The 24,863-nt window shown below is 38.5% G+C and overlaps 1 protein-coding gene across 1 annotated transcript in view; it reads right to left on the reverse strand.

Moving 5' to 3' along the window:
• The window catches only part of LOC124554723 (sarcosine dehydrogenase, mitochondrial), a 280,579-nt gene that overhangs the window by 251,106 nt on the left and 4,610 nt on the right, over positions 1-24,863 (reverse strand). The gene's annotated exons all lie outside the window — the stretch shown is intronic.

The raw sequence follows: 24,863 nt of genomic DNA on the forward strand, positions 1-24,863 counted from the left end.
AATAGGTTTTGCTATCAGCATAACTACAACATATACTGATGTCTGATCTAATTTCACTATATAGTGAGTGAATTGGGATATCCAAGGAGTGTGCTACCGTATAGCGGGATTTATGGCAAGTGAACGGGGATGAAAATCTGCTGCAGTGTGCTACCACCTGGTGGCTCTGACGTAAACTTGTAGTTGTGTGGTAAGGACTAGCAGTCCACGCCGTTGACTGTGCACATTGTTTATCAAATCTTATGTATTAGGCTCGTAACGCAATTACGTCACGCCAGTTGCGCATGCGCATGTACAAAATCTCCTTAAGACGTACACAACTGAAGGTGTCCTTGCAACCCTGACGCCAAGTATTATGGAGTCTAGACGAATAGCAATGTAGATTTAGTTGCGCGCGTTTCAGATTACCGCATGTACATTGCGTCTAACATCAGTCCAATAAAAATAACCAATAAATCCGCAAGGTGTCAAAGGTTTGGGTGTTCACGTCCTCTTGTGCTCTTACTCAACAGCCACCGCAGCATAGAATGAGAGTTGTTGTTTCACGGACTTAAGCAATCATTTTGCAATTGACAACAAAGCAAGGTGAGAAAGACTGGTTTGTCACTGTGCATTTTGAAGATAAGTTTTGATTCTCTTCAATGAAGAAAATAATCATTTAACAGAAGCACTGGATGCAGGAATGGTTAAATTGCTTCAGCAATGGGTTCGATGAGGTCATTCTGTTTGTCATCTAACATACCTTGAAAAACAGTTGACGTCTGTAAGTGAGTTGACGAATGTTCATGGTTTTGAGCCATTAAGTGTAACAGTTCAACATAATCACCCCGATTATCACTGCCCTCTGTACCTTCGTGTCCTCTTAAACGTAGTTCTGGTGCAACTAGGAACCATGTGATATCAGTTAAACAGCTCATAATGTGTCTATTTTTCTTCACTTGTTCATTATGCTTCTGAACGTTTAATATCAAGGCATTGTTCAAACAAAAATCTATCCTTGTATTGCCAAATTTAATGTGTTTGTTTGTTTATTTGCAGCATGTTCCATTACAACGTCTTTAATGCTACCAGTATGCATTGTGTGGGAGTGTGCATGAGAGCAGCGAGAGGGTGAAACCTGGTGCTGTTTTATAGCCTATTGCTCACGAATAGCACAAGAGTGACCGCCGATGTTAACGTCCCCATCTGACGGATCGCCATCGAATGTGTCACATACCCTCACATCATGAAAAAATGCAGAGAGATTCGGTATTTAAACGAGGACATTAGCGTAAAATCTGGTGATCAGGAACTTTACGCTACCACCTCTCCTCCACTTGCTTGGCAAATATTGGCAGAATTAGTACCGACTTACCCTGGGGTCGAGAGTCACAGCAAAAGCGTGCGTTAGCGACCGTGTCCCAGGAGGTCGGTTAATTTAATGACACTCCATATAGATGTAATATGATCCTTACAACTTTCACTTTCATGCCATTTCCTTAAACTGTTGAAACTGTTCATGTCACTCATGTCTTTTTTTTTTTTTTTTTTTTTTTTTTACCTATAACACACCGGAAAAAAGAAAACACATGGCCAACAGCACAATTTTTGTGTCTCTTTACAGCCACATAACAGTTTATAAGGAGGGTACCAATATTATTGAAAATGTCTGACATAATTTTTAGTTACTGTATTTAAATGTGGAAGATTTGGTGTAGCCCGTCCCTGTTTGATCTCGTCACTTGTCCCATCAAAACTAAGTCCCCCAAATGGATGTTTCCACAGACTTTGCAGTACACATTTAGAGTTTGATATGTTTGTATCTTTTGAGGAGCCCGCTAATTAGGCCATATTGCTTCAGTAACCTAACTTCACACTTAGGCAGAAACTAATTTAAAATCATTTAAAAATATAGCTGTTTGCTAAAACAATAATGAATAAATAATGTGTACCAAAAACCTATGACACACTAAAATATGTATCCTGATTTATGTCTGAACACTTTCAGCACCATAGCACGCGAAAGAATAGGAAGAGCTAGAGAATCATTGGCGCAACACGATTATCAACTGCTTTTAATAGTTGTACAGCACCACTTCTCTTTCTTTGGAGGAAGTGAGAGAGGGAATTGACCTTCCAATGGAATGCGCTCGCACCATTAATCGCTGTAGCAGGGAAGTTACAGGAGTTAGCATGTAGTTGACCAGGCCCTGTGGCCTTCCAAACTGGCATCTATCACTCCGACAGCCATTAATGTGTTAAATGTCCATAGGTTAACAGTGTGTTTTACAAGTATGAAGTGTGACCACAACTGAAATTGAAAAAAAATATATACCAAGAATGTTTAAACGTGAAAAAATAACAGTTGATGGTCAAAGTAGAGAGGATATATAATGCAGATTAGCAATTATAAGAAAGGCATTTCTGAAAAATGAGCAATTTGATAATATCTAATATAATTTTAGTGTCAAGAAGTCTTTTCAAAATGTACGAGTATTTCTCTGTAGTGGAACCATGTATGGAAATGAGATGTGAACAATAAGCAATTCAGACAAAAAGAGAAGCCTTTGAAATGTGATGCTACAGAAGAATACTGAAGATCTGATGAGTAAACAAATAACTAATTGGGGGTACTGAATTGAATTGAAGAAATAAGAAGTTTATGGCATTAACTGACTAAAAGAAGAGATCATTTAATAGGACACATCCTGAGGTGTCAAGGAATAGTTACGTCAGCATGGAGGGAAGTGCAAGAGGTGAAAGTTGTGTAGGCAAACCTAAGCATGAATGCAATAAGCAAATTCGAATGAACATAGGTTGCAGTAGTTATTCAGAGATGAAGAGACTTGCAAATGATAGACTAGTGTGGAGAGCCACATCAAACCAGTCCTTGCACTGAAGACCACAACAATAACATCAACAACTACAAAGAAGAGGAACACAGATGCTCACAGAATTGTTTGAACCATGGAAAAGCGTCACAGAAACGCTGAGAAACTTGAAATGACAGACATTAGAAAATAGGCACTAACTGTGCTGCAAAACACTACTTGCAAAAATTCAGGGACAAGTTTCATGTGAGGAATCTAGGCATATACCACAACCCTTTATGTATCACTCATGTAAGGAGCATGAATAGACTCAATACAGTGCACACAGAAGTATTTAAGAAATTATTCCTCCTGTGCTCCATGTGTAAAAGGTATGAGCAGAAGCAGAAATAAGTAATACAGTGGAGTGTACCCTCTGCCTTATGTTTCACAGTGGATTGCAAAGTATATGTGTGGGTTTAGGCATAAATATGTTTCCTGAGCTTGATTTCCTGTATTTTTTTCTCCTCTATGAATACTAAGCATTCTGTTCCATATAGAATGTTGTTGGGAGCTATTGACACACATGAATGTAGCCATACATCGAGTACACCTTCATGGCCTTCCAAATTAACATCTGCTACATGGTGCCTGCTCTTTTCACCCCACATTGGTATGCCCAAAATTTTGGCATTTTAAGCATCACATTGGGTGACCTAACCTTCAGGTGACTGAAAAGTGATACAATGAACTTGGGTAATTTAAGTAAAATAACTGTCTGAGTAAAAGTTTCTGCCTATTCCAGTTCACCATTTACTATTTTCATAACATTAATTGCAGTAGCATTATAATAGGAGAGTTATGGTAGAATGTAAATACTTTAAGAGTGTGCAGTCCTAAAACACTGGCTGCTCACTGACCAGTGCAGTGCTATGAAATGGCATTGAGAAGGCACTCACCTGCATGCCAACGGAAAGAATGGGCAGTGTCACACCTCCAGAAATATGGAGTTAAGGCCTCCCTGTCATTGCTGACTTAACCAGCTGCTCATTGCTGGTTGGGACTAGTTTGGTCACAGACTTTAAGATCATCGTTACTGAGTAATAGGAAGTGATACTTAGCCTGCATTCCGTGAGTAGTAGAAGAGAGCAAGTAGGAGACGCAGGAATCATAGGAAGCCACTTCACAACAGAAGTTAAGTTATGTTTCTTTCCTTTTAAAAATGAAGAGTTCTATTAATTTGAAAGTTTATGTACAGATCATTTTGGATTCCCGTCACAAGCCATCACAACTTCTCTCCTTCCTTGTTTGTGTTGCGCTGACTCCCACAGTAGCCAACACAACAAAGAAGAAAGGAGACCACTCACAGAAAAACAGAAGCATTAAGTCATCGACAGGCACACACAAATAAAACAGAAAACTTGCTAGCCTTCAGAATAAATCCTTTTTTGAGCTAGAGTACACACACACACACAAACACACACACACACACACACACAGAGACATGTTTGCTGGCTAGGAATGTTGGAGGGAGGGATGGCAGATGCACGGGCTAGGCATGTGATGCACAGGTGCCTGAGCTGGAGGGGAGCAGTGCATGATGAAGGTGACATGAAGAGGTGAATTGTGAGGAAGTGATGGGACAGAGGAAGGGGAAGCTGCTGGGTGGAGGTGGTGGGGACAGTCAGATAATGGTGATTGAGACCAGGATGGATCTGGGATGGAAGGATGTTTTGTAAGGATAGCTCCCATCTGCATAGTTCTGGATAGGTGGTGGTGGAGGCAAGGATCCAGATGGAACCAGCATCTTCTACTCCAGTCCTGTCACAGGCTTATCCAACCCCATTGCAGGCTGAGTCACCTGTGAAAGCAGCCATGTTATATACCAGCTCCATTGCAACCACTGCTCAGCTTTTTATTTGAGTATGACAACCAACCAGGTGTCCACCAGAATGAATGGCCACTGCCAAACTGTGGCCAAGAACAAAATAGGCCACCCAGTTGCACAACATGCAGCTGAGTACAACATGTTCAATTTCAGTGGCTGCTTCATGAACCAGGCCATCTGGATCCTTCTAACCACCACTGGCTTTTCTGAACTACACAAATGGGAGTTATCTTTACAACACATTCTTTGCTCCTGGAACCATCCTGACCTCAATCTCCATTAACTGACTGTCCTCACACCCTCCACCTGAAAGCTTCCCCTTCCTCTGCCCTATCACCTCCCAATTCACCTCTTCACATCAATTTTGTTGAGTGCTGCTCTCCACAGACTCCCTCATCTGTGTATCACATGCCTAGCCCATGCATCAGCCACCACTACCTCCCACATTCCTAGCCAGCAAACTGGCTGCCTATCTCCACATTGCTAGCTACCTTCAGCCCCCTCCCCCCCCCCCCCTCCCAACCCCTCATTCTGCCTCTCATTTCTCTCTCATCCTACCCACCACACCTGACAACCCCCACCTCACCCTCAGCATAATTTAATGGCACAGGCATATATATATATATACATACATATATATATATATATATATATATATATATATATATATATATATATATATATATATATATAAAAACAAAGATGAGGTGACTTACCGAACAAAAGCGCTGGCAGGTCGATAGATACACAAACAAACACAAACACACACACAAAATTCAAGCTTTCGCAACAAACTGTTGCCTCATCAGGAAAGAGGGAAGGAGAGGGGAAGACGAAAGGAAGTGGGTTTTAAGGGAGAGGGTAAGGAGTCATTCCAATCCCGGGAGCGGAAAGACTTACCTTAGGGGGAAAAAGGACAGGTATACACTAGCACACACGCACATATCTATCCACACATACAGACACAAGCAGACATATTGGTCTTTAAATATGTCTGCTTGTGTCTGTATGTGTGGATAGATATGTGCGTGTGTGCTAGTGTATACCTGTCCTTTTTTCCCCCTAAGGTAAGTCTTTCCGCTCCCGGGATTGGAATGACTCCTTACCCTCTCCCTTAAAACCCACTTCCTTTCGTCTTCCCCTCTCCTTCCCTCTTTCCTGATGAGGCAACAGTTTGTTGCGAAAGCTTGAATTTTGTGTGTGTGTTTGTGTTTGTTTGTGTATCTATCGACCTGCCAGCGCTTTTGTTCGGTAAGTCACCTCATCTTTGTTTTTATATATAATTTTTCCCACGTGGAATGTTTCCTTCCATTATATATATATATATATATATATATATATATATATATATATATATATATATATATATATATATATATATATATATATCTGTGTGTGTGTGTGTGTGTGTGTGTGTGTGTGTGTGTGTGTGTGCGTGTGTGTAATCTAGCTTGAGAAAGAGGGATTTACACTGGAAGTTACAAGTTTTCTGTCTTTTTCATGTGTGCCTGTCGATATCTCAATGCTTCAGCTTTAAAGTATTGATCTCAGTAACAGATGGTTTGAATGAACAGCACCTCCATTTGTCTATGAGATATCCAATTAAATGTTTAAAGGTTTGTTTCTCTGGTATGAGAAAAATATGATGTAACATGCCATAGTAGACCATATTTGGATAGTAGATGTTAACACAGGCTGTTGACTAGGCAAATTATGGCAATTAATGTTCACAGTTGGTGTCAAACATCACTCTATTGTTACCTTCCCCACAATATACCCCTTCTCCTACCTCAATTACCCAATGGCAGGACTGAAAGCTGCATTCACCAAGCTGTAATTTCCAAAATATAACCTACCACTGAGCAGACAATGTAATTAAATCAAGTACATTAACTTTGCAAGAAAACTATCTGACTGATTTCTATACTTATGTACCTGGTATAGAGTGATTAAGAAAACATGTTTATTCTTTCCATAATCATTGCTCTTGTTAGTAACACATCTAGCTTCTATTACTGAAACATAATAATGGTGCAAAGTTTTCCATTGAAGTGATTCACTTGCTTATTGCAGTGTTATTTCTAACTAGACTGATGCACAGGCTGTCATCTGAAACAGTAAAAATGACTGTGGTGCTGCTTCATAAAGTGCAGTCACCAACATCTGAGTGTCCCAGCGTAGCTCATACCACTGACAATTTGTTTTCTGGTTTTATTTCAATCAGTGATCTGTGTCTATTGTGAATTCACACTACCACATATCACTGGAAATGCAAATATAATCCATATTTTTTGCTGAGCAGTGGCAATGAAATCTGGGGAAGTGAGAATGGTAAATGACCTGATTTTTGAGAACAAATAACATTTTAATACATAAGTTTTCCAATCATTTCTTTTTTGTATATGGTGCTGAGGTGTGCAGTGAAATTTCAGTGTGACAAACAATGGATGGTGTTATTCTATAATGCATTTGCTGGCAATGTTGTTATCATACAGTGAAAATTATGGAGAGACCACTGTGGTTCTGATTAATATTTGCCCAAAGGTACTAAGAGTGTGGGCATCTGCAGCGATGTTATTATGTGCCCAGTAGTGAAAAACTGCAAGACCTTTCAAAACGATAAAGTAACATTACCTAGATTGAAAACAACCAAAATTATGTACACCAAATTTACCTGAGAATGAGGTATGAGGCCTCAAAATTCATCTTGCAATATTAATAAATGAAATTATGGCTGATTATGGTATTCAGCTGCAGTTTTACTGTCATGATGAATATAACTTCAATATGTCTGCTTTCAGATATCTGTATTATTCATATCTGTATGAAGCTGCTGGTAGCTTTCTGCTGGATTCATTAGCCCAGTGGCAAAGTATACCACAAAGCACTCTACATGGCATCCATTTGCACACCCTTTCACAATAAATGAGATTTTTTTCTTCTGTTCTCCAAACTTGTTAATTGCTTGAACATCCATAGTGTTTAATTTATTTATTTTATTACATGTAATAAGCAAAACAAAAAATATATTAAGCTATTTAGATTGCATTATTCACTGGAGTTCATGATAGCCATTGACTCATGTAAGGAATCTATTTCTTTTATTATTAATACAAGTGAAATTTGTGTACTTCCCAGTCAACATTGCTATTTGGACAATCATTTGATATTTGTATCAGTTTATCAAACTGCTATTAAATTGAATTTAGAACTTAGTTTTAATGTATTAAGGAAGTGTACTGCATGGGAATACAAGGTATCTCATGAATTTTGGTTACAAAATTGTCTCAGGATATCAGCCTAGCAGTACATACACAAAGATAAGTGAAAAGGATGTTAATATGTTTCTTAGCTGTTAATCATTTCAGCATGCCAAAGTTCTAAATAAATTATGTCACAGATCATGATTTCCTTGCATTACCAAAACTTGTGCTAGAATTCCACTGTCAAGGGGTAGTTACCAAGTTTCCTGGTTGTAAAAATGGATTATACACACTGTAGCAGTTCATTTGCATGATAGTCCCTATGCATCCCTATAGAACTTTGTTAATGTAGAAAAGGGATGCATTTGTAATATTATCTTTTTATCATGATTTTTTTTTAAAAATTGCTCTGCTTGATAACTACTTCTGTTCTCTGTACTTCTAACATGTTGATTAGGTGAAACTACTATCATCAGCCAATTCTTTCCATTAGTTGTTTTGCACTTTAAGTAACAAGACACAATTTGCTCATACAGGAAAGTATGGAAATGTATAGACTGACAGGACAAGTATTATATATGAGGAAAAGTTTAAATGTTCCGTGAGCTATCCATTATACTGATAGCTCCATCTACACTGATCAGTCAGAACATTATTTCCATTGACCTGCTATCAGTATAAACCCACCCAGGCCATACCAACTTCACCTGGTGAGGGATGACTGCTAGTCAGACACACATGTGGTGCATCTAGTATCAATGTGTGTGCTGTCTATATGTAGAATGGGGAAGTCGCACAATCTGTCTGAGTTTGACTGAGGGCAGATTGTGATGGCTCAGAGGCTTGACTTGAGCATTTCAGAAACTACATGCCTGTCAGGTGTTCAAGGAGTGCTGTGCTGAGTGTCTGCAGCATGCTGCAAAACCAAGGTGAAACCACGTCCAGGTGTTGTGAGGTTGGGCGGCCACCCCTCATTAGAGATGTTGGACATTGTAGGCTGTGTAGACTGATAAAACATGACAAATCATGAACTGTGGCAGAACTAACATTGGACTTTAATGCTGGGCATAGTTCAAGTGTTTCTGAACACACATTGCACCAAATACTCCAACTGATGGCCCCACAGCCAACAAACCATGTATTTGCCAATGTTAACACGACAACATCGGCAACTATGACTGAAATTGCCACATGACCTTTAGTACAGGATGTTGGCGCAGTGGCAGAGTGTTGCATGGTCTGATAAATCCTGACACCTTCTTCATCATGCTGATGGGATAATGTGACTACATCATCTTCCAGGGGAACAGCCTCCTGACATCTGTACTGTGAGACAGAGATAAGCTGGTGACAACTCCATTATTTTCTGGGCACCATTTATGTGGGCATCCATGGTAAAGGATTATTGCACAATGGCTGCAGATCATGTACACCCCTTCATAACAATCATGTTTCCCAATGGCAGTGGCATTTTTTATCAAGATAATGCACCATGTCACAAGATTAAGAATGGTTCAAGCAACACAGTGGCAGGTTCTAGTTTATGTATTGGCCTCCCAGCTTGTCACATCTGAATCTGATCGAACACATCTGGGATGTGACTGAAAGTGGCTTCAGGACTAATTGCCCCCCCCCCCCCCCCCACATCCCCATAATTTACAGGAATAAGGTGACTTGTGTGTGCAGATGTGGCGCCAACTCCCTCCAGTGACCTACCAAGGCCTCATTGCTTCCATGCCACAATGCATCGCCACTGTTATCTGTGCCAAAAGTGGACATACTGGCTATTAGTAGGTGTCATAATGTTCTGGATGGTCAGTGTATGAAATAGAGTGGGAACTGTGTTCCTCACCATATACAACAGGAAGATACCATGGTTTGCTAGGTATGGAGGGTAAAACAGATGGGTAAAGCATGAGAACAGTGTAACAAAAATGTCCAAATACTAAACAGTTCCTTTATTGGAAAATAAACAGGCACAATTAATTGCATTACAAGGGTAATTTTCCAGAAAAAGATCTATGAACAAAAACTCTTATTGAATCAGTTCAGTAAACCCCATTACACCTGTAGATGTTATGAGTACATATGAAGGGTGCACTCCGATTTTTTAAAACAACTTTAGAAACACTTTTAATGCTCTTGAAGTATGGTAAATGGGGAAAGTCTAACATAGTGATCAAGGAAATATGCACATACAAAGAAATGAACATGGAGGCACTGTAGGTGAAGCTAATGTATTAAAGCTGGGGATTTCAGTTTTGAACAGCCACAAATATGCTGCTACAGTGGTGTGTATATAGTTCACAAAAAGAGGTTGGATTTTGCCACACTTGCCATAGTTTAATGGGGTCCATGAAGCAGATACTTCATGCTCAGGATGTGAGACAATGAGGTGGGAGCTGAATAATGTTTCCCTAAAGTATGGAATCAGTCTCATCTATTAGTTCTCTGTAGACATCACAGGAGCCCGCAATGTTGTTTGCTTTATAGACACATAAAACCAACCCACCATTGATGCCTCGATGGGCTGTGGGCCTATCTGACAGCTGCTAAGTTCTGATAATGAAATATCTTGAACATAAACTTAACAGGAAAGGAACATTAAACGGCTTCATTCATTGAGTGGCCAGCTTGGTGTTGGCATGGGAAGTGCCAGGAGTTGGGGACACTTCTTGTAGCATGCTTTAGGGAAAAACCCCATGCACTGTGGCAAAGAGCCACATGGCAGAGAAAACTTGGCTTTGGATACATATATTTCACAAGCAGTTTTTTGCCAAGTGACATGTCACCCGATAAAGCACAAGATTGTCTGCTAGAGCAGGCATGAACGCATAGTATCATGTGGCCATAGTAACATTTCTTGTTCAATACATACTTGAAAAAATATGTGAGAAAAGGCCTAAATTGCACCAGAATAGAATGTTTGTTTCCATCAACTTTCTGGGAAAAGTGAGAATCAAAAATGTATCATTGTCAGATAAGGGACCCTGGAAATGACTGATTAAAAAGTTATAAGTGAAAATGTGAAAATTTCAAATTTATCATTGGTTTGTGGGTGATTGTAGAAATCAAATTAGACAACAATTTATCCCAGTTGCTTAAAGTGGCATATCTCTAGCTGTTATACATTGATGACACTGTCATACTAACTTCTATCACACGCATTTACACAACCTTAAAGTTGTTCAAACAGTATTACAGTCACTGAGAATTCTTGTCATGAGATTCTCTTCAGTCTTGACTTGTGTCCTGCACATACAACATTTCACACTATCCAGCAACATGAAATCAAATTAGGTCAAATCAGGTGAATAAGCTGGTCGTGAATAGGACTAGCTCTTCTTTTCTACTTCAGGAAAAACCCAACATAGGTGTTCAATCAATTAAGAGTTGATTGAAAGTTCCTCATGTAATCAAACAAGGTGTGCTTCTTCCAGACTGGAAGTCTGTACAGCTCATTGTCTTCCTTGTTCATTGTATTTGGGTTCCACTTGCTTTGTTGCAGTTAACCAAAGGAACATGATGTGCAGCAGATTTCTCTCTCATGCTGGTAATGGCCCAGTACAATCTGTCAGCTTCCCTACTGTTTCCATTTGCTTGTCTGTACATGAAAATCCTATCAGCTAATTCTGTAACTGACTATAATGTCAATTTACTATGGCTTATCAACTATACCATTCAGTATATAAACATAGACTGCATTTTTACAGACCTTAACATCTAGATTGATCTTGTTCATGTAAACATACTCCATATACAGAATGTTAGTGGAGTTTCCTGCCACATTCCCTCTGTTATATGGCTGCATGTTGGTCTGGTTTGAATTCCCTGCAATGTCAGCAACAATATACATGCTAAATAATTTTATTACATTATGTGAAATTTGATTTATAGATTCTTGTATTACAGTGACAGGGTAATCCTCTAATGTGTTGGACTTCATAGCTTTGGATACAGTCAATTTCAGACCAGGATTCCCTCTTTTAAATGGGTGCATTTAGCTTCTTCATCATCAGTGAAAGACTTTATCACCATCATGGACAAAACTTGCGTGCTTCCTCTAGAGAGTATAAGGAATATTAGTAACATTTGATTGTGTCAGCTGGAATATTCTATTAGAGAAGTTAAATTTTTATGGAACACGTAGTTCATCACATATCTGGTTCAGTACTTATTTAAGAAAAAGAATAGAGAAAATTCCCCTGAGTTCCTAACTGCAATCAAAGCCAAAAAGATATACATGGAGGTATTGCTTGAAGCAAAAAATTCAGCAAATGACAAAGCAGTACTTAATGCTGAAAGTAAAAACAAAGTATCTGGTAGGTTGTCAAAAAATAAACAGGAAAATAGAAACAGAACCATAGTAACTTACAGATGAAAGACAAATGTAGGTTAGCAAATGATCTACAGAAACTAGCAAATTATGTGAATACTTTTCAAATACAGCAGAGGAACTACAGCAAAAGTTCCCAAAATTGAACACTGTTCCAGTAAAAAAATATGCCACAAATACAAATATGCTGTTATCCACCACAAAGTATGGAGTCAGCAAAACAGTACAAAGATTAAAAGATAAGATGTTAGCAAGTACAAATGAAGTACCATAGCATTGAAGGAATGCATTGGCAATATACAAGCCCCCACTAACTGGCATAATAAATGATTTTTTCAGGTCAGGTAACTTTTCAGAATATCTGAAAAAGAGTTGTGGCTCTACTTAAGAAAGGTAATGCAAAGGGTATAAAAAACTACAGGCTAATTTTTCTAGTGTTGTCACCCTAAAAATAGTAGAATCCCTTGCTGCAAAAGTCAGGCTAATGATTTACTTAAATATATATACAAACTCCTTAGTAGAGCACAGTTTGGTTTCCATAGTAGCAGAAATACTGAACCAGCAACAGCAGAGCTTACAAAAGTGGCACATGATGCAATAGACAAGGATGAATATGCCACAGGTGTATTTTTAGATCTATCAAAAGCCTTTGATACAGCTGGCCATAAAATTCTATTAAATAACTAGAATCATTTGGAACAAGAGGAACCGTCAGTGACTGGAACAGTTCATATTTGAAAAATGGGGCACAAAGAGCAGAGGCAGCACAGGCTTCAAGTAAACAAAAAATTCTTAGTGAAACATTTTTCCAAGTACATTAATATAGGAGTCCCTATATTGTTTTTCATATACATCAGTGACTTTCCAAATAGTGTCACACATGGGGAAAAATTATATTTGCTGATGTCAGAAACACTGAAATCAAAGATAAAACACCACAACTTGTAGCAGAAAAAGCAAATGAAGCCATAAGGATGTTTACAATTAGTCATCATGCAATAAACTTACACTGAACATTAAGACAACATACAGCATGAATTTTTACTTAAAAAATGGAAAATAAATCTGTCAGATGAAACATGGATGAAAATGCCATAGATTGCACAGCAAACACAAAATTTTTAGGAGTTAATATTGACTGTCACTTAAAGAGGAATGAATGCACAAGTACACTACCTCATGGTGGTTTGGAGAGTGTAGAAGTACATGTAGATGTAAATGCTATGCCCTTTTAATTGTGTCATTAGTATGTAACAGACAATGTCTTATAGTTACATACTGTTCCTATATGCACTCAATCTTTCGTTATGGAATCATTTTTTGGGGTTCCATACACAAAACATGGACACTGTCTTCAAATTACAGAAAACGTTTGTTAGAATAATAACTAAAAATAATAACTGAACTCCTACAAAAGATCTCTTTAAACATTTGGGGTTTCTAACTGCACCTTGTCAGTTTATCTACCAATCTGTTCTGCATATCAAAACAATCATCAGTAATTATCTCACAAATGGCAGCGTTCATGGTAATGGAACAAGAGCCAGACTATACTCACATTTAGTATGATTAAATGAACAAGAAACACAAAACAGCATTTTCTACAAGGAGATTAAAGAAACAACTAAGCTCCAAACATTTAAAAAGTCAATTAAAGCATACATATTAAAAATTCATGCTACAAAATCAAGGACTATTAACACAGGGTAGGGATTGGTAACAAAATTGACATTATTTAATAATAAAGAATGACTATTTTGCAGTAATCTGTCATAGTTTAATTATTCATACTGTGAAATCCTATACCCAGGATCTGTGTTTGAAATATTCCCATTCCCATGAGGTCAACATCTCATGCATTGTGGTGAGGTATTGACTCAGCTTTTTCAGACAGGCCAAGCGGTAAATATAAGGAATTCAGTGGAATCATGAAGGTTCTGAGGCTAACAGACATATTTGTGTGTGTGTGTGTATGTGTGTATGTGTGTGTGTGTGTGTGTGTGTGTGTGTGTGTGTGTGTATTTTTGATTCAATAATATCACTGTATGCATGAATTAGTTAATTTTTTTAAAAAAATTGTCTCCTGTTTCAATTAAGATGACATGTCTGACATAATTTTGTAAATAATTTATGGATGAATAAACAACTAATTACTAAATAACAAACTATCCCAGGCTCTTCAAGTTATACAAAGAGAGGCACATCATCTGCATTGGTAGAAATTACAATGGGAGTGCCATAGGTTTGGTCATTGGCCACTACTGTTCTTGTTTTATGTTACTGATCTGCCATTTTATTTGAATTATGAAGCACAATTAATTATGTTTGCTGATGAGACAGGCATTGTTGTAAAGCCAAGCCAAGAATCATCAACAGAGAAAATAGTGAATAACATTATTGTGAAAATTACTGACAGTTTTTGCACATATGAGCCGACATAAAACTTTGAAAAAACACAGCTCATCCCGTTTTGTACTATTAAAAGTATCTCATATTCTATTAATGTAGTAAACAAATAAAAAAATAATAAATGAGGTACAAAATTTTAAGTTCTTAGATGCGCATAGTGATAAAAACTTAAACTGGAAAAAACATGTTACCATTTATTAATGTAGCTACTTTGTTCACCAGTCAAGACTGAATACACTGCACCAGGTTTACAAGATTAGTATTACACAGGCATTATAATACAAAAACAGATTAGCATAAGTATGCATAATAAAACAGAACAAATTAGCAGAAGTATAGCATAACACTTAATGACATATAGAGTGAGAAATTTTTAACAAGTACATGTGCACTCCATTTCATGTGGCAGTGCATTCTTTAGGAAGTCCAGTTTGCTGCTTCACTGTCAAAGAAATTATTTAAATTGTACAGTGGTTTTTGGCATAGATTTTGTGACATTTTTCCTTGAAATTTCACCAAGTCCAAGGACTGCATTTTAATATGTAGATGGTTGAACATTTTAATAGCTACTGTTGTAAAACTGTCCCGAGCCATAGAGAGTCGACAGCATGGGATGTCTTTGCCTTTCTTACTGTGCATGTTATAATTGTGGAAGTCACTCCTGTTGGTGACTGTTTCATGGTTTTCTTTCACATACATGAGAACATGTGAAGACCTATTGACTGAAAATCGTCATAATTCTAAGACATGTGATGGTGGGTTTGCAGTGGTTCATTTTTATTGTTGATGTTGTGATCCTTATTGCTTTTTTGCAGTAGTAGAATTCTCTTGCAACCTGTAGAGTGACCCCATAGTAACAAGCCATAGCTGATATGGCTGTGTAACAGTGAATAATATACTGTCAGCAGATACTGATCAGTTCTCACATACTTCAGTTTCCTCAGTAGGTACATGACTCATGACAGTTTGTCATACACATGTGCCTTGTGTTCTTGCCAAGTGAGTTTACTATCCACCACAAAACCCAGAAGCTTCACAGTTCCTGCACTTTTTAGGTAGGCTACATACTGGTTTTTGCATTTTTTTTCTTCACTTATTTTCATTTTGTTTATAACAAACCATTCCTTTGTAGCAACAAACAAACCATTTACTTCTTCTTGTGCCTTGCTGGCATCAATGCCTTTCAAGGACAGAGTTGTGTCATCTGTGAATTCCAAGTACTGTGCATGAGAGCTTAAATCATTTACAAATAGTAGGAACAGGAGGGGGTTCATTGCTAATCCCTGTGGCACACCGTATTCCAACATCCATTCACTTGATAGTGCTCCTTTGACTGATACAACTTGCCTTCCATTTTCCAAATGAGAGATTGTTTGGGAGTACATTATGATGAATGTAGTCAAATGCCTTAGTAAGGTCAAAAAGTGTCAGTGCTACAGATTCTTTTTTTCCCAAAACTGTGCTTTGTTATAGTAACCAGATATAGTTGTGCTGTTGTTGTACTACAGTTGCCTTTCCAGAAACCATGCTGTGCATCTGTGAAGAGTTCATTGATTTCAAAGTAGTTTGATGTTTGGTCTTTCATAGCAATCTTAATGACTTCAGCAAAGACTGGAATGATTGAGACTGGTCTGAAGCTTGCTATCATGGCTGTGTCTCCCTTTTATAAACTGGTACTGTCTGTGCAAGTTTCAGAAAGTCTGTAAATATACCATCAGTACAACACTTATTAATTACCACAGTTATGCTTCAGCAATTTCATAGATAATTTTTCTTGAGGACATTAGTAGATGTTCCATATATATCTTGAGTATCAGAAGGTTTATAAGACTTAACAATCTTTGTGATACCTTTTTTTTTGTAATTCCCTCCAGCTCCTCATCATGTACCTATTGTCATTTATTACAGTAGATGCAGGGTCTATAGTGAGGTCTGGGATTGTACTTACAGTGTTTTCCACAATTTCAGTAATAAAACTATTAAAGTCTTCTGGACTAGACAAACTTAAGGGAGAAGTGGTTTTCTTCCTGAGTTCATTGATCAGGTTCCAGGCTGCCTTGCAGGTTCAATGAACCTATCATTGCTTTTCTTTTTGGCTTCTTCTACATCCTTTCTTTAATGTCTTTTTTCTTGTAAATATCTGATGTAGAACACTTCCTTTGCACTGGAATCTGTTGCTGTTTTGTAGTGATCATACAATAGAGGTATGATGCATTTTAATTTTTTCCGTTAATCAATACACCATTTTTTTTCTTTCACACTGTGGCTATGTTGTGAATGCTTGAAGAACATTTAAATACAGTCAAGTTTGACTTTGATGATCTAGAAAACTCTTTAAAATTCATCAGTCACTGTCATTTCCTGCAATTCAGGCTGTCATCTTACTGCAGATACAGCTGTTTGAAAAGTGTTTAATGTTTCCATATTAATGACCTTTGTCATGTAACAGCTGGTTGATTTTACCTCTTTTTGTATATAGTTCCATAATTAATGTGCTCAGAGATCAATGGGTCAACTGCAATCATCTTATAGTCTTATGTATTTAGATTTGTGATCACAGTGTAAAGGCAGGCAACACCTCTGGTTGGTAGATGGTTTGCTACAAATAGCCCGTAATTGGCTACCAGGTATATAAATTCCGTCTCCTTAATGCTTTCTTCACCAAAGTGTACGTTAAAATCACCACACAATGCAATTTTAGATTTCAAGCACATTAAGTAGCATAGGCAAGATTCCATTTGGTTGAGAAAATTTTCAAATTTTCATTTGAAGAAAGGTATATTGAGACAACAATTATAGCAAGATCTCTAATAACTCCAAAGCAGCCAACTTTAAATCTGGGTCCACAGAGTAGCTTTTTAAATCAATTTCTTTTACACTGAATTTTCTGTTCCATATACAGATACACTGCCAAAGGAAGCAGCTGTTCTGTTACCAAGTTGAAGTATTCAGTACAGTTGTAGTACTCAGCTTCAGATGCTGATTTTTCACATAGATATAGCACATCTGGCTTCACTTCTTCTATAAAGAATGACTGCACATCAAGTTTAGCCCTAAGACGCTGTACATTGGCACTGCTTATAATTATAGGAGTGAAATTCTGGGTTGTATGTAAGCCATTTTCATTTAGTCACTCTTGGTACATGTTTATCATAGAGGAGCGTATTTCACAGGGATGTTGGTCATTCTTTGGAATAAAAAACCACTTTAATATTTTTGGGACATATAGTACTATCCATTACTTTATCTCTTAGCTCAAAGTCAACGCTAACTTTGAAACTGTTATTAAGCCCTTTAGTTTCTAGCTTCTCATCTGTACAGCTGTTATGCTTAGGAAATGTCTTTTGCAGGAACTAATGACTTCTTCTGGAGTTGTCCCACTTCTGACACTACTCAAATAAAACCGAGCTCTTTTTTACCACACAGCATTCTCAGTTCTACTCTTGTACCAACTATTGCTTTAGTCATGCATTTAGTTTTGGCATTTCTAGATTCTTCTTAATTCTGTGATAGTGAATGTGCATTCCATTTGGCACTTCTTAGTGCATTTTTGTATTAATGCTCACCTTTTTCAGCCATAGTTTCAACACTGACAAACTGTACATTTCTTCTCCTTTTCTTGTACACTTCTTGAAAGAGTGCCTCTGAATTTTTTGGTGAGTTTTTGTCTGTGAGAGTTATGGGATTGTCAGGAATATTTACATCAGGACACTGGTTTGTTTCTGCCTCATTAGATGATTTTCTATTTACATCTGGAGTGTATGTCACTGTAATAGTATCTTTTTGTGTGCTTGAGGAGACCTGCTAAAATGTTTAGACTCAGCCACTTTTGTTGCAGGAATAATTGTCAACTTTGTGGATATAGAATTGAGTAAGTTAACATATTTTGTATATTTTAATTCATTAATGTCATACAAGATAGTATTCTGAGGTAACTCCTCAATGAGGCAAAAAGTATTTTTTGCACAAAATAAAGTAATCAGTACCATGTGTGAAGTCCTCACATGTACATTTTGCTGGAATCTCATTAAGCAGCTGGAAATATTAACCACAGCCTCACAGTACATTTATTCGCTAATAAAATTTGTTATCAATGATCCATCTCAGTTTCAGAGTAACCAAGATATTCACAAGTACGACACGAGAACTAAAAAATATATGCATTACCCTTTAATGACTCTAAATTTGGCACAGAATATGGTGAACTATGTAGCTATAACACTGTTTCACAACCAAGCCCTGGAAATAAAATGCCTGACAGTGTGTAGAAGTGTTTTCATATATTCATCAAAGATGTTTCTCCTTAACAACTCCTTCCTTACCACTGAGGAATTCTTAATATAAATAAATAGTCCTTAATACAGAAAAAAAATTGTAAATGGCCAGCATGTAGACATACAGATATTTATCATTTGTTTGAAATTGTGGTATGTTCTATATTTGTTCTGCCAACAGATTGCACATCATAACATTAATTGTGAGTGTAATCTATGGAACACATAACTACTTATCTAACTAACTAACTAGAGAAAAAGAATGCAGCATTAGCTTGTGAGTGGATAAGTCTAAGAAATGAGTTTGTCATACTATGAAATTTTGTTTCCCTTTACGTATTGCTGCAGTGATAATTGATGTCTTCAATGAGTTAATATAAAAGGGTCTTATATAATGACAATGGGGATACCAGACCATGCAGTATGACTACAGTACAGTGAAACCAATGGATACAACATACAATCCTCACACACACACACACACACACACACACACACACACACAAGCTTGAGGCACCATCTGTGGACAACATAGCACTGCCGCATGTGCAGTCTTTTGAAAGTATGCACACATGTCACTGCATTCCTCCTCCATTAGGGAGATCACAGATTCTTGAAATGTCCATGCTGTCCTCCTAGGTTGAAGAGCTTCAATTTCAGACATGTTCTGCACCCCACCACCCTTTCCCATAGCAAACCATATGGTAACACCAGTGATACTGGGGCTATTCCCATGTAAACTTTGGGTTTCGCCTCTGGTGACAGTGCTCGCAGTACAGATGATGTTGATCAACAGTAGCTCAGGAATAGGTGATGGAATCCCTGATGATGGTTTCAGAAGCAATAGAGAAAATGCTGGTTCAGCCACTGCAGATAAATGCCCTCACCCGTGCAGGAGTGGAGAACTGGTAGCAGCAGGTGATGTAATGCCCGATGTGGTGTGACATTAAGGAGTGCTCAGCCGTCCAGGCAAAGGCAAAACTGATCATGGTGCCTTGAGCAGAGGCCATCCTTCTTGCAGATATCACAGAATCCTCCATGCAGATGTCACAGAGATGCCGCTTCTGGAATCTGGCAATGACAGCTGGAATCCATTTAGGGTGATGTCCAAAACTGCACGCCCAGACAGCCACATCCAGTAGGAAGAGGAGTGGCAGCTGCATATGTTGATTCCAGGTGGAAGACATAGGAGGTGTAGTTGTGTCTTCAGCTGCACCCATGGAGTAGGTCCACTGGGCTCTTCTTGACGAATGGCATGAAATGGTACAAGGGAAGAAACTGATCTAAAGATACTTCTGACAAAGAGTTGGCAACACAATTTTTCATCTGAGCTTGGAACATCTGCAATAGGTGTTGCACCTCAACATTAGATTATGGATAGAATGGCGGGGTGAGGATGTGATGGATACCACAGGAATCACAAAATGCCACAAACTCTCCCGATGAAAATTGTGGACCATTATCAGACACTAATGTTGTGGGCAAGCCTTCGAGTGAAGAAAATTTGGACAAGGCTGAGATGGTGGAAGTTGCGGATGCAAAACACAACAAATGACATACAGAAAATGAGAATATGTGTCAATGACCAACAGCTAATAAACATTGAGGGGCCAGGAAAATCCATTTGTATATCATCCCCTGCATGTAACAGCATCATCCAAGGGGACAACAACTCCAGGGAGCTGCTTGGTGCATCACACACTGTGAACATGAGGCAACCAGGCAGGTAACATCACCGTCTAACTGAGGCCAAAACATGAATCAATGGCCAATGCTTTTGTGGGTGATACACCCCAGTGGTCTGCATGTAATAAATGGAGAACCTCTGAATGAAGCACTGATGTGATCACTACCCAATGGGTCATGTGATCCATGTCTAAAAGCAGAACACCATCCACAACAGAAAACTGATGTCAAAAGATGTAATAATTATGGAGGGGGTTCAGACACATGAGAAGGTGGTGAATCAGGCCAGCCATGTTGTATGATTGTTATGACCTTCCACAAAATGGGATCTGAAGCTACAGTCTTCATGATCCATGTGTTAGTTACAGGAAAGCCACCAACCATCTGCTGTGTGGCGATATCAATAGGGAAACAAAGCAATTCCTTCTGATCAAATCCTGCGTCCAGACCGGCTGGCAGTTGGGTCAAAGCATCGGCATTTGCGTGTTGCTTTGTAGGGTGAAAACGAATCTTGTAGTTGTAACATCAAAGGGAAAGAGCCCACTGTTGGATGCAATGTGCTGTTTTATCTGGTAATGACCCAGAAGGACTGACTAAGGAAACCAACAGTTTGAGATTGGTGACCAGGTGGAATTTGATACCATAGAGAAAAACATGGAATTTCTTCACAGCATATACAATGGCCAAAGCTTCCTTTTATATCTGAGAGTACCTAGTTTGAACATGAGTTGGCATTTTACAGGCATATGCAGTAGGTCATTTGGAGGCATTGTGATATCTGTGAGCTAGTACTGCCCTCAACCCGTACTGTGAAGCGTCCATCCCAGAGCCAAGTGCAGACTTGATTGGTACATCACTAAACAGGGCACAGACTACAACATGGTCTTAAGGGTGGAAAATGTGGTTTCACAAGCTGGCAGACAGTGAAACTAAGTGCCTCTGAGCAGCAACACATGTAACAGCTGTGCAATGTCGCTGCCCCAGGCAAACATTTATGGTAGTAGGCGACTTTGCCTCGGAAAAAATTAAGTTCTTTGACTGATGTAGGGCATAGAAGTGACACAATAGCAGAAACATGTTGATTCAGGGGTTTGAGAACTTGTGAGAAGTTTCAAACCCACAATAACTGACAGAAGGTTGAAAAAATTGACATTTTTCTAAATTACATTTCAGACAGGTCACTTATAGGACAGAAAAAAAAGAGTATGGAGATTTTGTAAATGCTACTCAGTGGAGGCATTAGAAACTATAATATCATCCAAATAGACACTGTAAGTTTTTCCAAAAAACGTTGAAAAATAGTGGGAAAACTGGCGACTCCAAAAGGTGACTGCACCGATTGGTACAGTCCAAAAAGGATATTGATAACTAACAAACATTGTGACTCTGTATCTAAAGGGAGCTGTAAATAGGTATCCAACAAGCCAGTTTTTGAGAAATACTGTCCATGTGATAACTTTGCAAAGAGTTCGCCTGGGCGCCGCATTGGGTATATATCCACTATTGATGTGCGTTCACATAAACTTTAAAATTGCCACAGAGGCATAACCAGCCTGTTGGTTTTTTTACTGTAACTGAGGGAGTAGACCATTCACTTGATGCAATAAGCCCAACAATGCAGGGTTCTGTGAAGTGATCTAATTCATCTTTGACTTGTTCCGTGAGTGACACTGGAAACAGACAGGCCTAGAGAAAATGAGGCCGAGCATAAGATTTCATGGCAATGTGCACTTGAAGATCATTGGCACACCTCAATCCAGGAAAGAACAGAGAGGAAACCCCAGAACGTAATGCATCTAACTGTGTATCTGGCACTTGTTCTGACACTAAATTCACTTCATCTGAAATGGTTAAACCAAACAACTTAAAAGCATCTAATCCAAAAAGATTCTCTGTACATACATTATTTACAGCAAGAAATGTAAGTGACTGGACTACTGATTTGTAGGTCACTGGGGCAGAGAATTGGCGAATTGGCCGAGAATAGAAATACTCTATTTATTGTAATTTACTAACTTTTGTGACACAGGAAGAAGCAGAGGAGAGCCCAAGTCCATAGAAGTTTGTGAGTTTATCGAGGTTACTGCAGCTCCTGTATCTACTTGTATGAGCAGAACTTTACAAAAAACCATAACATCAATGAAAATTTTGTTTAGCAGAACAGAAATAGCTGATACAATATTCACGTACTTATCCACATCAGGATCGTTGTGCAGGATTTTTGCATTACAAACAGAAGCAATGTGATCTTTTTTGTTGCAGTTATGACAGGTAGCCCAGCATTTTGGGCCGTCTGGGCACTCATGGTTAATGAAACAACAAGGGTAGGATGGGAGCATGGAACACATACACTGCTGTTTACTGGCCTGTTTACTTTGTTGTGCGGCTGCTGTTGGGAGTGAGGCTGGCCACGTTGATGCTATGATCATGTGTGGACCACCACAACTGTGCCTTCCACCTGTGAGGTATCTGGAGCTTGGTGTGGAGGAGAGGGTTGGAGTGCTGATACCTCACACTATAACTCAGTTTGGTCACCCACAGCTCATGACACCTCGAACAGCTGTGCAATAGCTAAAACCTTGGAGAGGGATGGATCAGACATAAAATGACGATGATGACTTAACCCATAGAGTTCAGCCACCCAGGCTCAATAGCATTGATGTGGTTGCTTCCCATGGTGGTAAAACTCAACACAGGATGCAATAATATGGATGAGCTTACAGTAGTATTTTGAAAGGTCACACATTTGGCAAAACATTAAATAAGACTGATCCTGTAAAGATGTGTCTTGACATAGGACTCGATACTCTCTTGGCAAAATCCATGAAAGGAACATAATATGGCATCAGTAATCCCCAGAGCTTGAAAGTGTTGCTGCAGAATTTCTTGTGTGCATCCCATTTATCAACAGAGTCATTGTATGTAGAAAAGGCAGGTGGATAAATCAAAAGGACTGTTGGGGGGAAAACAGCAGGCCACACAGACTAAGGAGCTTGTCAACTACGCAATACAGAAGCTAGTGATTGAGGTACCTGAGTTTCATTGTCCAGGGCCTGTGATTGATGGTGCAACACCATGGTGAATGATTCTTGCTGTTCGACCAACCGAGGTAAATTGTCCTCCATAATATCATCAGACATTGTGAGAATAAACAGAGCACCAACCAGAGTAGAAATTTGTGTGGAGAACAAGACCACACTCCTCACCTGTCATGTTGTAATTAGGTATAAATACAACATGACCTGTAGACTGAACACAACTTTATTACATGGAAGTGTACCCAAAGATCTGTAATAATACACATAGAGAACTGAGGACGAACACAGCTCAGCAAACCTTAAATAGATTGGGTTCCATTGCACACTCTGACGATGATCTCTCTCTCTCTCTCTCTCTCTCTCTCTCTCACTCACTCACTCACTCACTCACTCTCTCTCTCTCTCTCTCTCTCTCTCTCTCTCACACACACACACACACACACACACACACACACACGTACGTGCACACACATCTGAGCCACCCTGCACGCACACACATACGCACATGTGCACACATGTCTGAGGCACCCTCTGCGAACTATATAGCACTGCTGCACTCACAGTCTTTTGAAAGTACACACACACGTCACTGCAGTATCAAATATAGTTAATCAGCAACTTGTTCACAGGCCTTGCAACTTATGCCATTGTCCAATGGAATTAAACATTACGCTGTGAAATACGTAACCTTGCCTCTGTAAAGTGATATCTAGACCAAAATTTTGAATTATTTGTAAGTTGTGTACAGTGCTCAAATTACTTTTTGAATTGCATCTGTTTTATTCCTTGTTTTCACAGTCAAGAATGATATCAGATTCAGAATTGTTTCTGTAGAAAAGAAAAAATACTCTATTTGGATATGGTAGATAATCTTTCAAGTGTCTAGATTAGTGTTTAATCACAATAAGAAAGAGTACAATCATTTTAAAAAAATAATTCATCACATTCATGTGCAGGCCAAGAAATTTAGTGTCCTGATTTGAGTTAATGCTGTTTCTGTTATTATGATAAATTCATGCAGATATTTGCTTCATACAAATACATATTTTGGCTTTGTGCTGCTGGAGATCATTAGATATACAGTTAGGGAATCAAACATTAAACTTCCGCAATTTCTGATTTTGGCTAATTGTATTCTTCGAGTCAAAAGCTACTGAACCAGTTGTAAACATCAGATAAATCTTATTTTTTCTCTTTTTAGGAAGCAACACATGACTAACCATGTCAAATTTTTTAGAAT

The sequence above is a fragment of the Schistocerca americana genome, chromosome X (assembly GCF_021461395.2).
Source record: "Schistocerca americana isolate TAMUIC-IGC-003095 chromosome X, iqSchAmer2.1, whole genome shotgun sequence".
NCBI lineage: Eukaryota > Metazoa > Arthropoda > Insecta > Orthoptera > Acrididae > Schistocerca > Schistocerca americana.